Consider the following 12676-nt stretch of genomic DNA (forward strand, 5'->3'; position numbering starts at 1 on the left):
AGTACCTGGGTGTTAAAATTACAAACAACTTCAGTTGGAAGGACCACATAGATAATATTGTCGGGAAGGCGAGCCAAAGGTTGCGTTTCATTGGCAGGACACTTAGAAGATGCAACAAGTCCACTAAAGAGACAGCTTACACTACACTCGTTCGTCCTCTGTTAGAATATTTCTGCGCGGTGTGGGATCCTTACCAGGTGGGATTGACGGAGGACATCGAGAGGGTGCAAAAAAGGGCAGCTCGTTTTGTATTTTCGCGTTATAGGGGAGAGAGTGTGGCAGATATGATACACGAGTTGGGATGGAAGTCATTACAGCATAGACGTTTTTCGTCGCGGCGAGACCTTTTTACGAAATTTCAGTCACCAACTTTCTCTTCCGAATGCGAAAATATTTTGTTGAGCCCAACCTACATAGGTAGGAATGATCATCAAAATAAAATAAGAGAAATCAGAGCTCGAACAGAAAGGTTTAGGTGTTCGTTTTTCCCGCTCGCTGTTCGGGAGTGGAATAGTAGAGAGATAGTATGATTGTGGTTCGATGAACCCTCTGCCAAGCACTTAAATGTGAATTGCAGAGTAGTCATGTAGATGTAGATGTAGATGTTACGCCCCGTGGCTCTACCCTTCATTCGATCCCTGGGAAACCCTACATTTCAGCAGGATAATGCACGGCCGCATGTTGCAGGTCCTGTACGGGCCTTTCTGGATACAGAAAATGTTCGACTGCTGTCCTGGCCAGCACATTCTCCAGATTTCTCACCAATTGAAAACGTCTGGTAAATGGTGGCCGAGCAACTGGCTCGTCACAATACGCGAGTCACTATTCTTGATGAACTGTGGTATCGTGTTGAAGCTGCGTGGGCAACTTACGTGTACACACTATCCAAGCTCTGTTTGACTTAATGCCCAGGCGTATCAAGGCCGTTATTACAGCCAGAGGTGGTTGTTCTGGGTACTGATTTCTCAGGATCTATGGACCCAAATTGCGTGAAAATGTACACACATGTCAGTTCTAGTATAATATATTTGTCCAATGAATACCCATTTATCATCTGCATTTCTTCTTGGTCTAGCAATTTTAATGGCCAGCAGTGTAAATATTTGTCATATGTCGGTATTACTGGATATTTTTGACTGCCAAACATCTATTTGTTTTAGTAATTATGATGCGGCATCAGATTGTTTAGCGTGGCAGGGCTCTCTCGGATGACTCAAGTCCTTTGTTGGCAGAAGCTAGTTCTGTAATGTCGTGTTTTTGAAGTGTTTCTTTAGGTGATTACACGCTGTGTTTCAAGCAAATAAAATTAAAAGAAGATGGACAACACCGACACAAAGTTATAGCTTCTATCGTTGATACGAGCGCAAAATCAAATCTTTCTATAGAATACGGCGAAACAAAGGAAGAAACCCTGGCACAGATCGCTACTGAAAGACAAGTAAAGTTTTTCTTCAGATATTATGCTTTTTCTCTTGTAAACTATTCTACTTGTTGTCCAAACTATCAGTATCCTCAATACACGTGTATGATAATAAGGTAAATGCGATATAAAACACACACACACACACACACACACACACACAACTTAACCGTTACATTGTAATCCCAACTGTTTACACGATTTCCACAAGTAATTTATAAAGGTCTATACTCATTATTATCAAGAGCGAAAACAAATTCCAAGGGAATTCTTTATGCCTTTGGACCAGCTTTGTAAGCGGCCAGACAGATTTCCCTCTGTATCGACGGCAGCCAGCACAGATGTGATTGACATTCTGCATTTTCCCATAGTCGTAATACGGCTATGGTATGATTTAACGGCTATGGAAGTGTTGACGGTAGCAGCCATAGCTGGATTTCAACCTGAAAAAAAACCGGTTCAAATGCCTCTGAGCACTATGGCACTTAACTTCTGAGGTCATCAGTCCCCTAGAACTTAGAACTACTTAAACCTAACTAACCTAAGGACATCAAACACACCCATGCCGAGGCAGGATTCGAACCTGCGACCGTAGTGGTCGCGCGGTTCCAGACTGTAGCGCCTAGAACCGCTCGGCCACTCCGGCCGGCTCAACCTGGAAATCTTAGAAAATGCCTTTCGTTCCCTATGCCAGTTGACTTATGTTTTGGGCTATTTTTCAACATGCCATTGCACTCTCGGTAAAGGTGAGTGCGTTTGTTTCCATCAGGTGCCCTTGTACAGATCTTCAGTCTCCCACACCTTATTTTATTCGCATTTGGCCATGTCTCCAAGTGCAGCAATGACGTCATCCACTGGAATGCATCATAATGTATTCTAAAAGTCTGACTTGTATCAACTGCCAAACTAGCAATCATTTTTTTCATTTATGATTTAACGTTGATGTAACCACTGAATGAAACATGTTTTCATTTATTACAACTATATTAACCTTTAAAATAAACGAGGTGCTTTATCAAAGTACCAGAATTCTCGAAGTTTTCCATCAGAGGAAAAGTTTGAGAAACTCTGCCCCATCTCTCAAACTAAATTCTATGCTTTAAATCAGAGGCAGTCAAGAATTCTGCATGTATGTAGTACTCTCGCTTCTGTACGGAGTTCTGTCACTTGGAAGCACATTTCTCCCGCTATAATGCCACGCTGTCTGAGAGGAACAAGGAGAGAAAAGGAAACTACAAACGCGCCAAATTTAGTTGGCGCTACAATCGCGTAAGGAACACTTAACGTGTTGCTTACAGGTTGATTTCATATTTCGTAATAACATAGGTCACAAAAAAAATCGGACATCATTAAATTAATATCTTGTACAAACTGTCGGAATATGGACGGATACAGACAACTTCTCAGAATTTTGTCACTCGGGTCACCACGTAATCGTGAATCATCTGCTTTAATATCGGAAAACTGTTCTCTCAACGTATCTTGACTGAATCATTGTATTATGTTTTCAGCCTCGTTATGGAGTCTTGGAAACTCTTCCTGAGGAAACGTAGACTGTCTTTTGAATGGGGACCGCACTACAGATCGTTTTGTTCCTTCAGCACATGTACAGGGGCTCTTCCAACTGAAACAGCTCGAAAACAGACCAAAGATTGGGAGTGCCCCAAAAAAGTTTACAAAACTATTCCTGCACTTCTTTCAACGCCACGGTGAATTAAACAAATTTGCGTTTTCTTTGACGCCAGTGAGCTCAGGTAAATGGTCCTATTTTTGAGACCTTTGTATTTAAATGCATTCCCAACAAATCATAAATAAGTTGTTTCTCGCCTTGGAACGTATAACCGTAGGTAGTGAGCAGAGAATTCCATTTAAAGTGTGAGGTTTTCCGTCCATTCTTGATATTTATAATTGCGAAAGTGTTGCAGGTGAAGAATCTTGTAAACGAGCTGACTTCTCAATTATGACCCATAAATGTTCGACGGGATTCAAGTCCGGCTGTATGGGTGACCATATCTTTTCCTCGAATTGTCCAGAATGTTCTTCAAACGAGTCGCGAACAGCTGTGGCCCCCTGTCATATCATCGTTGTTTGGAAGCATGAAGTCCAGGCATGGCTGCAGATGCTCCCCAAGTAGACGATCATAACCTTATCCAGTTTATGATTGATTCAGTTGGACCATAGGACGCACCCCATTCCATGTAACCACAGTCCACAGCATTGACAACTTGGGTTCATGGCTTCGTGGTGTCTGCGCCAAACTCGAACCCCTGTGATCAGTTATTACCAACTGAAATCGGGATTCATGTGTCCAGAACACGGTTCTCCAGTTGTGTAGGATCTTAGGATCTAACCCATATCGTCACGGGCCGACGAGAGGCGCTGCAGGCGATGTAGTGCTGTTAGCTGAAGCATTCGCGTCGGTTGTCTGCTGCCACAGTCAGTTAACACCAGATTTCGCTGCACTGTCCTTACGGATACGTTCGTCGCACGTCCCACGTTGATTTTTGCGTCTATTTCACGCAGTGTTGCTTGACTGTTGGCACTGACAACTCTACGCAAACACCGCTGCTGTCGATCGTTAAGTGAAGTCTATCGGCCACCACGTTGTCCGTGGTGAATATACTGCCTCACATTTGGTTTCTTCGGCACACTGATGGTTTGTGGACGTCGGACTATTAAATTCCCTTACGATTTCCGAAATTATGTCCCATGCGTCTATCTCCAACAACAATTTTGCGTTCTATGTCTGGTACATCCCGTCATGCGGCCATAATCACATCGGACGCCTTTTCACATGGACCACCTGAGTGTAAATGACAGCTCCACCAATGCACTGCCCTTCAGTACCTTGTGTATGTGGTACTGCCGCCGTCTGTGTATGTGTGCATCCCATGGCTTTTGTCACCTCAGTGTGTATCGTCACCACACTCTTCGTTCAGTTTCATCAAAAACTGATGTTATCGACGGTCAAATTATGCGCGAGACTTCGGAAAATTTATTATTCGTTCCACCAGTTTCATGAAGTGCTCGATGCTTGCTAAATTTAGTATCAGGTTCTTCTTGACGTACGGGACAACGCATCGGTTGAATCCCATACATATCGATTGTCGATCGTTAAATTTTCTGCTGTTTCATCATTAACTATATCTTAAAATTCTTTCTGCGTGATACTGTAACGCCATTCCATAACAAACACATACCTGTGGGTTATACGACTGCATAATAGGTATTGGTAATTCTCATCCTGCCCTGCTGTGATTTCCATACATTTTTAAAAGTAGGGATGACACATTGGTGAACTGCATCTGTTTCTACAAATTTACATAAAAATTCTAATCATCATCCACAACAAAAAAGGGGTGTCATAAAAAGTCTTGTCGATCGAGCGGAACGGACATGTACACCTGAACATTTGGATGCTGAAGTGAAACATCTGAAGCAGGCTTTTGAAAAAAACGGCTACTCAAAAAAAGAGATAAATAGAATTTTGCGTCCAAGGAACAGAAGACCAAAAGATAAGAATGAACCACAACGACAGAAAAATACAGTAGTTCTCCCTTTTATTAAAACAGTAACAGATCGGATCGGTAAGATTTTACGGTCTTTAAACCAATAAAGAAAATAAGTCAAGTACTCCCCTGTCGACATGTGGTGTGTATAAAATTCCATGTACCTGTGGTAAAGTTTATATTGGTACTACCAAAAGAAGCGTAAATACGCGACTGAAAGAGCATAAAAGTCTTGTCGACTTGGAAAAATAGAAAAATCAGCTGTAGCGGAACATGCTCTTCAACAAGGCAACCACCAAGTTAAGTTTTCGGATACCGAAGTTTTATCTACAATTTAAATTACTATCCACGGCTGTACAGAGAAGCTATTGAAATTTATAAACATCACGATAATTTTAATAGGAAAGAGGAGGCTATGAAACTTAGCGATATATGGACAGTGGCTCTACAAAATTGCTAACAATTTTTATCTTTGACAAGGTGGTAATTGATAGTCAACCTTATCTTTGCTATGGATTATCACTGCTCATCACGTGTCACCTGAACCACGCCACAATATATAAGTCGCTCTCAGACACCCGTCCAGTCAGTCGTCAAGACTCAGCGGAGCAGCGCCTCTGAGCAAGTCCAGCGCAGTCCTGGACGAAACGTAAGGAGCAGAAAAGTTCTTGGACCACGACCTCACATCCCGGAAAGTATATTAACAGCCATGTTTCTACAAACAACCACTGGATCTATGAACTTTCTTTCCACCATGAATAAATTTAATCAACGCTGACGTGGCGATTCTGCGTAAATGATGGACGTCCTGCCGACCGCGAAATGCCGCACCAAATGCACTGCTAAATGAAAACTCGTGCTGTAGTTCTGAGAAGGACTTTATACAGCCGAGACTTCCCGATACAGTCCGTGGCTCAGACCACATGCAAACTGTATATCGTGCTCATATGAATTTCTACAGTGTGGTCCACTGACCGGGCCAAATATCTCACGAAATAAGCGTCAAACAAAAAACTACGAAGAGCGAAACTTTTCTAGCTTGAAGAGGGAAACCAGATGGCGCTACGGTTGGCCCGCTAGATAGCGCTGCCATAGGTCAAACGGATATCGACTGCGGCTTTTTTTAAAAATAGGAACCCCAATTTCTTATTACATACCCATGTGGTACGTAAAGAAACATGAATGTTTTAGTTGGACCATTTTTTTCGCTTTGTGATAGATGGCGCTGTAATAGTCACAAACATATGGCTCACAATTTTATACAAACAGTTGGTAACAGGTGGGTTTTTTAAATTAAAATGCAGAACGTAGGTGCGTTTGAACAATTTATTTCGGTTGTTCTAATGTGGTACATGTACCTTTGTGAACTTATCGTTTCTGAGAACGCATGCTATACCCCGCCATTACCTGTAAATACCACATTAATGCAAGAAATGCTCAAAATGATGTCCGTCAACCCCAATGCATGTGTAACGACATTCCTCTCAACAGCGAGCAGTTCGCCTTCCGTAATTTTCGCATATGCATTGACAATGCGCTGACGCATGTTGTCAGGCGTTGTCGGTGGATCACGATAGCAAATATCCTTTCTCCACAGAAAGAAATCAGGGGACGTCAGATCCGGTGAACGTGCGGGCCGTGGTATGGTGCTTAGACGACCAATCCATGTGTCATGAAATATGCTATTCAATACTGCTCCTACCGCACGCGAGCTATGTGCCGGGCATCCATCATGTTGAAAGTACATCGCCATTCTGTAATGCAGTGAAACATCTTGTAGTAATATCGGTAGAACATTACGTAGGAAATCAGTATACATTGCACCATTTAGATTGCCATCGGTAAAATGGGGGCCATAATGTCGCACCACACATTAACCCGCCAAGGTCGCTGATGTTCCACTTGTCGCAGCCATCGTGGATTTTCTGTTTCCCAGTAGTGCATATTATGCCGGTTTACGTTACCGCTGTTGGTCAGTGACGCTTCGTCGCTAAATACAATGCGTTCAAAAAATCTGTCATCGTCCCGTAATTTCTTTTGTGCCCAGTGGCAAAGCTGTACACGACGTTCAAAGTCGTCGCCATGCAGTTCCTGGTGCATAGAAATATGGTACGGGTGCAATCGATGTTGACGTAGCATTGTCAACGCCGACGTTTCTGAGATTCCCGATTCCCGCGCAATTTGTCTGCGACTGATGTGCGGATTAGCCGCGACAGCAGCTAAAACACCTACTTGGGCATCATCATTTGTTGCAGGTTGTGGTTGACGTTTCACATGTGGCTGAACACTTCCTGTTTCCTTAAATAACGTAACTAGCTGGCGAACGGTCCGGAAACTTGGATGATGTCGTCCAGGATACCGAGCAGCACATATAGCACACGCCTTTGGGCATTTTGATCACAATAGCCATACATCAACACGATATCGACCTTTTCCGCACTTGGTAAACGGTTCGTTTTAACACGGGTAATGTATCACGAAGCAAATACCGTCCGCACTGGCGGAATGTTGCGTGATAACACGTACTTATACGTTTGTGACTATTTCAGCGCCATCTGCCACAAAGCGAAGTAAGTGGTCCAACTAAAACATTCATATTTCTTTGCGTACTACACAAATATGTAATAAGAAATGGGGGTTCCTATTTAAAATAAACGCAGTTGATTTACGCTTGACCTACTGCAGCGCCATCTAGCGGGCCAAACATAGTGTCATCTGGTTTTCCCCTTCAAGCTAGACAAGTTTCGTTCTTTGTAGTTTTTTCGTTTGATGCTTATTTCGTGAGATATTTGGCCCGGTCACTATCAATGGACCACTCTGTATACGCCGTGGAGATCAGTACTTTAAATAGACGCAAATTGTGGCCAGAAGTGATAAGAGTGCCCCCTATGTACGAAGAATGAAACAATTGGCGCTGTAATAAAACATTAAAGACAGAAGAACACACATTGGTTGCTATGTTTCCATCCAGCATTTTAATACACATTGTTCCAGCCACATTAATATGACCACTTGTTAAAAGCCTGAATAACCACAATCTGCAGGGAGGACCGCTGCGAGATGTGCAAGAAGAGAGTCGATGAAATTCTGGAAGGTACCAACAGGGATGTAGAGACTTGCTGGACCCAGCGCAGTGACCAGCAGTGTTAGGCTTCTCAGTTGAGGATCCATGGCGTGAACAGTCCGATCTAGGTGTCGCACAGATTCTGGGTTGTTTTTGAAGCCGGGGAGTCTGGTGGCTACGGGAATACCCCAGACTCATCTTGGTGCTCTTCAAACCACGCGAGCTGTATCAAACGTTGCATGATCCTGCCCGTAGAGGTCATCGTTCCGAAGAAAAACAAACTGCTTGTAGGGGTGAACATGGTCCCCTAGGACAGATACGTGGTCGTCTTGATCCGTTGCGCCAATGAGATCACCCAGGGAACGCCCTCCGGCCTGGCCCTTCTGACGCAGTATGTTTGGATTCAGACGTTCACGTCGAAATTGCCAACGGCCATCTGTCTCAGGGGACATAAAGGCCACTTTTCGCCATTCAGTGGGCGTCCAGTTGCATTACTGCCGTGCTAATTCAAGCCTTCATTTGCTGATGAACGACTGTCCACATGGGTGTATCTATGAGGCGCCTGCTGCAGAGACCCAAAAGCAGGGACGTTCGTTGAATGGTCGTTGAGGTGACAGTGTTGGTAGTTCCTAGGTTCACCTAGGCAATCAACAATTGCACGTCTGTTCGTCCTTAGACTTCTCCGCAGCCATCGTTCATCCTTTCATCTATGCCACGTGGCATACCATAGTTGCCTCGGCGCCGCTTTTGTATAGCGCCGCTTTGCCGTGCACGGAATACTTTAACCACGACGGCACGTGGCAAGTTTACAGATTTAACCGTCTCGAAAAAGCTTCCACCCTTGGCCCGAAAGCCACTGATCATGGCGTTTTGGACGTCAGATAAATCGCCCCTTTTCCGCATGACAACGACAGGGTTGTTATCCGCGTCCCCCCCCCCCCCCCCCCCCCCGACTCAATTTATGTACCCTCCATTTCTGGTACTGTATCAGGACTGAAGACCGCAACAACAAACATCTACCATCTGCGAGTGGTCATTGCACGTTGTCATCGTACATAAGTGGTGGTCACATTAACATGACTGGACTGTGTATGTATCACTATAAAACATCGGTCTGATCATGAATCTTTTCATCAAGTAAGTGTTGTTCATCATAATGTCAGCGTGCTTAGCTGGGTGGTAACGTGCTCGCCTCCCGTGCAAGCGGGTCCGGTTTCGATGCCCGGCTGAGTTGGAGATTTTCTCCTCTCAGGGACTGGGTATCGTGTTGTGCTCATCACCATTTCAGCGTCATCACCGGTGTGCAAGGCGCCCAATGTGGCGTCGACAGAAATAAGACTTGCACTTGGCGGGCGAACTTCCCCTGATGGTTCCTCCCAGCCAAAGATGCCACATGATCATTTCATTTTTTGTTCATGTTATACTTGACTGAAATTTCTGAATTTAAATTACAATCTCCTTGTTCAGTTTCATCAGAATTAGCTACTGCAGAGAAGTTGGGTGACGTCGGTCGATCTTGCAGGGAAGCCAGGCGCTGCAGGGGAGCCTGTTCTCGCTCGATGAATCTCTCCCCCACGACTGCTACCGGGATGCAAAATCGATGGATCGGGATCGGGTTGGTGGTGGACCAGTTATTTACTTACTGCCGGCCGTGATGGCCGAGCGGTTCGTGCGCTAGAGCCTGGAACCGTGCGACCGCTGCGGTCGCAGGTTCGAATCCTGGCTCGGGCATGGATGTGTGTGATGTCCTTAGGTTAGTTAGGTTTAAGTAGTTCTAAGTTCTAGGGACTGATGACCTCAGATGTTAAGTCCCATAGTGCTCAGAGCCATTTGAACCATTTGAACTTACTAAAAACGGAAAGAATCCAGCATTCAAAGAGAATAATGATGCAATGTATATTACTCCGCAATTCAGTTGACGATCTTTGGCCTCTTTTCCAGTAACATGCTTATCGCAGCAGTGTCCATTTGGACGCTGGTGCTCTCGGCGGCGCCCCTTCGCGCTTCCTTCACGTTATTCCGTAGTTCATAATCCTCCCTGCCCGTCGAACCACTCCTGTATCCAAGGTACAGAAGTAAGAGGTTGCATCGACGGTCCTTAATATTAGGAGAATACTACGAAGGATCGCAGCACTAACCTGTACAACAGCGTACTGATGTGAATGGTAGCCGCGCGGAGCGGCCGTGCGGTTTGAGGTGTTATGTCACGGACTTCCCGGCCCCTCCCGTCGGAGGTTCGAGTCCTCCCTCGGGCATGGGTGTGTGTGTTCTTAGCATAAGTCAGTTTAAGTGAAGTGCAAGTCTAGGGACCTATGACCTAAGCAGCTTGGTCCCTTAGGAATTCACACACATTTGAAAATTTGTGTGTGCTGCCCTCTCACGACAATCCATTGCTTATGTCCTACCCTGGCAGTACTGTATCGCTGTACGTAGTGAGGACACTCTTTCCACCTACTTTACGCTCAATGTTGGGTTTGTTTACGTCGAGTGTAAAATACCAGTACCTGTACGATGCGTCTCAGGACAAACCTCCGCAGGATAATTCGGTCCAGTTTTCTGGCGTTGCAGCTTCCCTGTATACAACAGCATTAACAGCGAAAAGCCTCTCGGAGTTTCGTACGGTATCCGAGAGGTCATTTATACGTGTCGTGTATAGTAACGACACTGTAAAACACAACTGAGGTAGACCCAAGTTACTTTTACATCCGACGATTTCGCAGCTGTGAGAACTACGTGTCGAGCTCTATATGTTGCAAACTCCTACATCCAGACACAATGGTGCTCGGATTTTCGGTTATCTCCAGTTTTGGTGACTAAACGATAATGAGTAGTTGCATCGCATCCTTCCAGAAGTCCTCCTGATCTCACCAACGAAGAGAGCGAGGCGAGTTTCATACGATCACTGTTTGCATAATCAGTGATGAATCTGTGGGGCTGGCCTTCATTCTCCAAAGAAATAGATAGATTAGAAGTAGGGAAGATGTCTACGGGAGACAACAGTTGAGGGTTCCTTCTCTTGCACAGACAGCAGACTATTACAATCTTACTGGGACAGGTAGAAGTGACGTTATGGTTAGGACAGCGGTCTCGCACTCGGGAGGACGCCTGTTCAAATCCCCGTCCGGCCATCCAGAGCTATGTGTTCCGTTATTTTCCTAAATCGCTCCACGCAAATGCGGCGATGGTTCCTCCGACAAGTGCACGGGCGATTTCCTTCAACATTCGAGCTTGTGCCCCAATGACCTTGCTGTCCACAGAACGTTCAACACTAAACTTCCTTTCTTCCTTCGTTTTGGAAATGCGCATAGGATTCATTATAATACTCCCTGTAAGACATGACTTGGGTTATCGCCCAACATTTCTCACTACAGTACTAATCACAGGGTAGAGAGACAAGCGTTACATGGTGCTGCCGATTTCAATAACATAATAACAATGCAAACTGTTACGTTACATACAAGACCTACAGTATTATATGCCATATTACGCACTCCGTGCCTCCTCGTACAAAGGAGTTCCACAATCTGTTTTTCTACCAGAACAGCTATCAGCACTGTGCTACGTTACCAAATTAGTTTGTTGCAAATATAAAAATTAGTCATTGTCTTACACGTACGTTCCTGTAGCGCAGAATTTCTCTGCCTACATACTTAGTCTCCAACTCAAATCGTTAGCTAGCTAGCGTCCTCGACGGATTCTGTGAGAGGAATTTAGAAACACACTCGGCGTAAAATGGCGCCAGCCATTCATCAGTTTTCGCAAATGTTACGTCTGATTCGGCTTGGGCCTATATTTTTTTTGTGATTGCTGTCTTAGTCAAGTCGATCTGGCAGGCGTCTGCTGTAAGAGGTCATTACGGTCGCACTGAGTAAGCGTCTCGAAGGCGGCAGATAAACTTCCATAAACGTGACTGGGTGGCACGTGAACGATTTCCTTTGTATGATTACACTTTGTTTCATTAATCTTTCTCATCGTAATTCTACACATCAGCAGAAATTTAAATGTAAATCAAGAAGCAAAACACAGCAGTTGCATTAAAAGTAGAGCGAACGTCACGTGCCACTAATTCGAGTATATCTTGTAGACTAGTTCGCGATGCGAGGGACGCTCTTTGGTAAAGAGCCTCTGTAAAGAACCTTTAAAGAGATGAGCAACTATTAGTGCATAATAAGTGTAATACAAAACATTGGTATGTTGGTAAGGAAAAGCTGAATGAAACGCGTTAGGCTGTAGAAAGGGCTATGCGTGAAACCCTCAGTGACAACTGCAGCAGAATCTTCTCAAAAGGCCTATCTCAAAGTCCTAAGAAATTCTAGTTATACGTAAAGGCAGTCAGTGGCACGAAAGTTAGTGTCCAGACACTCATGGATGACACTGCAACTGGAACTGCGGATCGCAAACCAAAAATAGATGCGATGAACTCCATTTTAAAATGTTGACGTAGAAAGGAAAATGCAGTAGTATTTCTCCTGTTTACTTCTCGTACCACAGCAAAGGTGAATGATATACGGTGTACATATCAGTTTCATTGGCGTTCTGAAATAGCTGAAACCGCTTAAGCTCCACAAAGCTTCAGAGCCCGATGGAATTAATATTAGATTCTATAGACAATTTGTGGCAATATACCGAAGAAACGTCGAACAAAAACCTGTGCCGATTAGTTGGAAGGAAGTCACACCAGTC

The sequence above is a fragment of the Schistocerca gregaria genome, chromosome 3, assembly GCF_023897955.1.
Source record: "Schistocerca gregaria isolate iqSchGreg1 chromosome 3, iqSchGreg1.2, whole genome shotgun sequence".
In the NCBI taxonomy this organism is placed as follows: domain Eukaryota; kingdom Metazoa; phylum Arthropoda; class Insecta; order Orthoptera; family Acrididae; genus Schistocerca; species Schistocerca gregaria.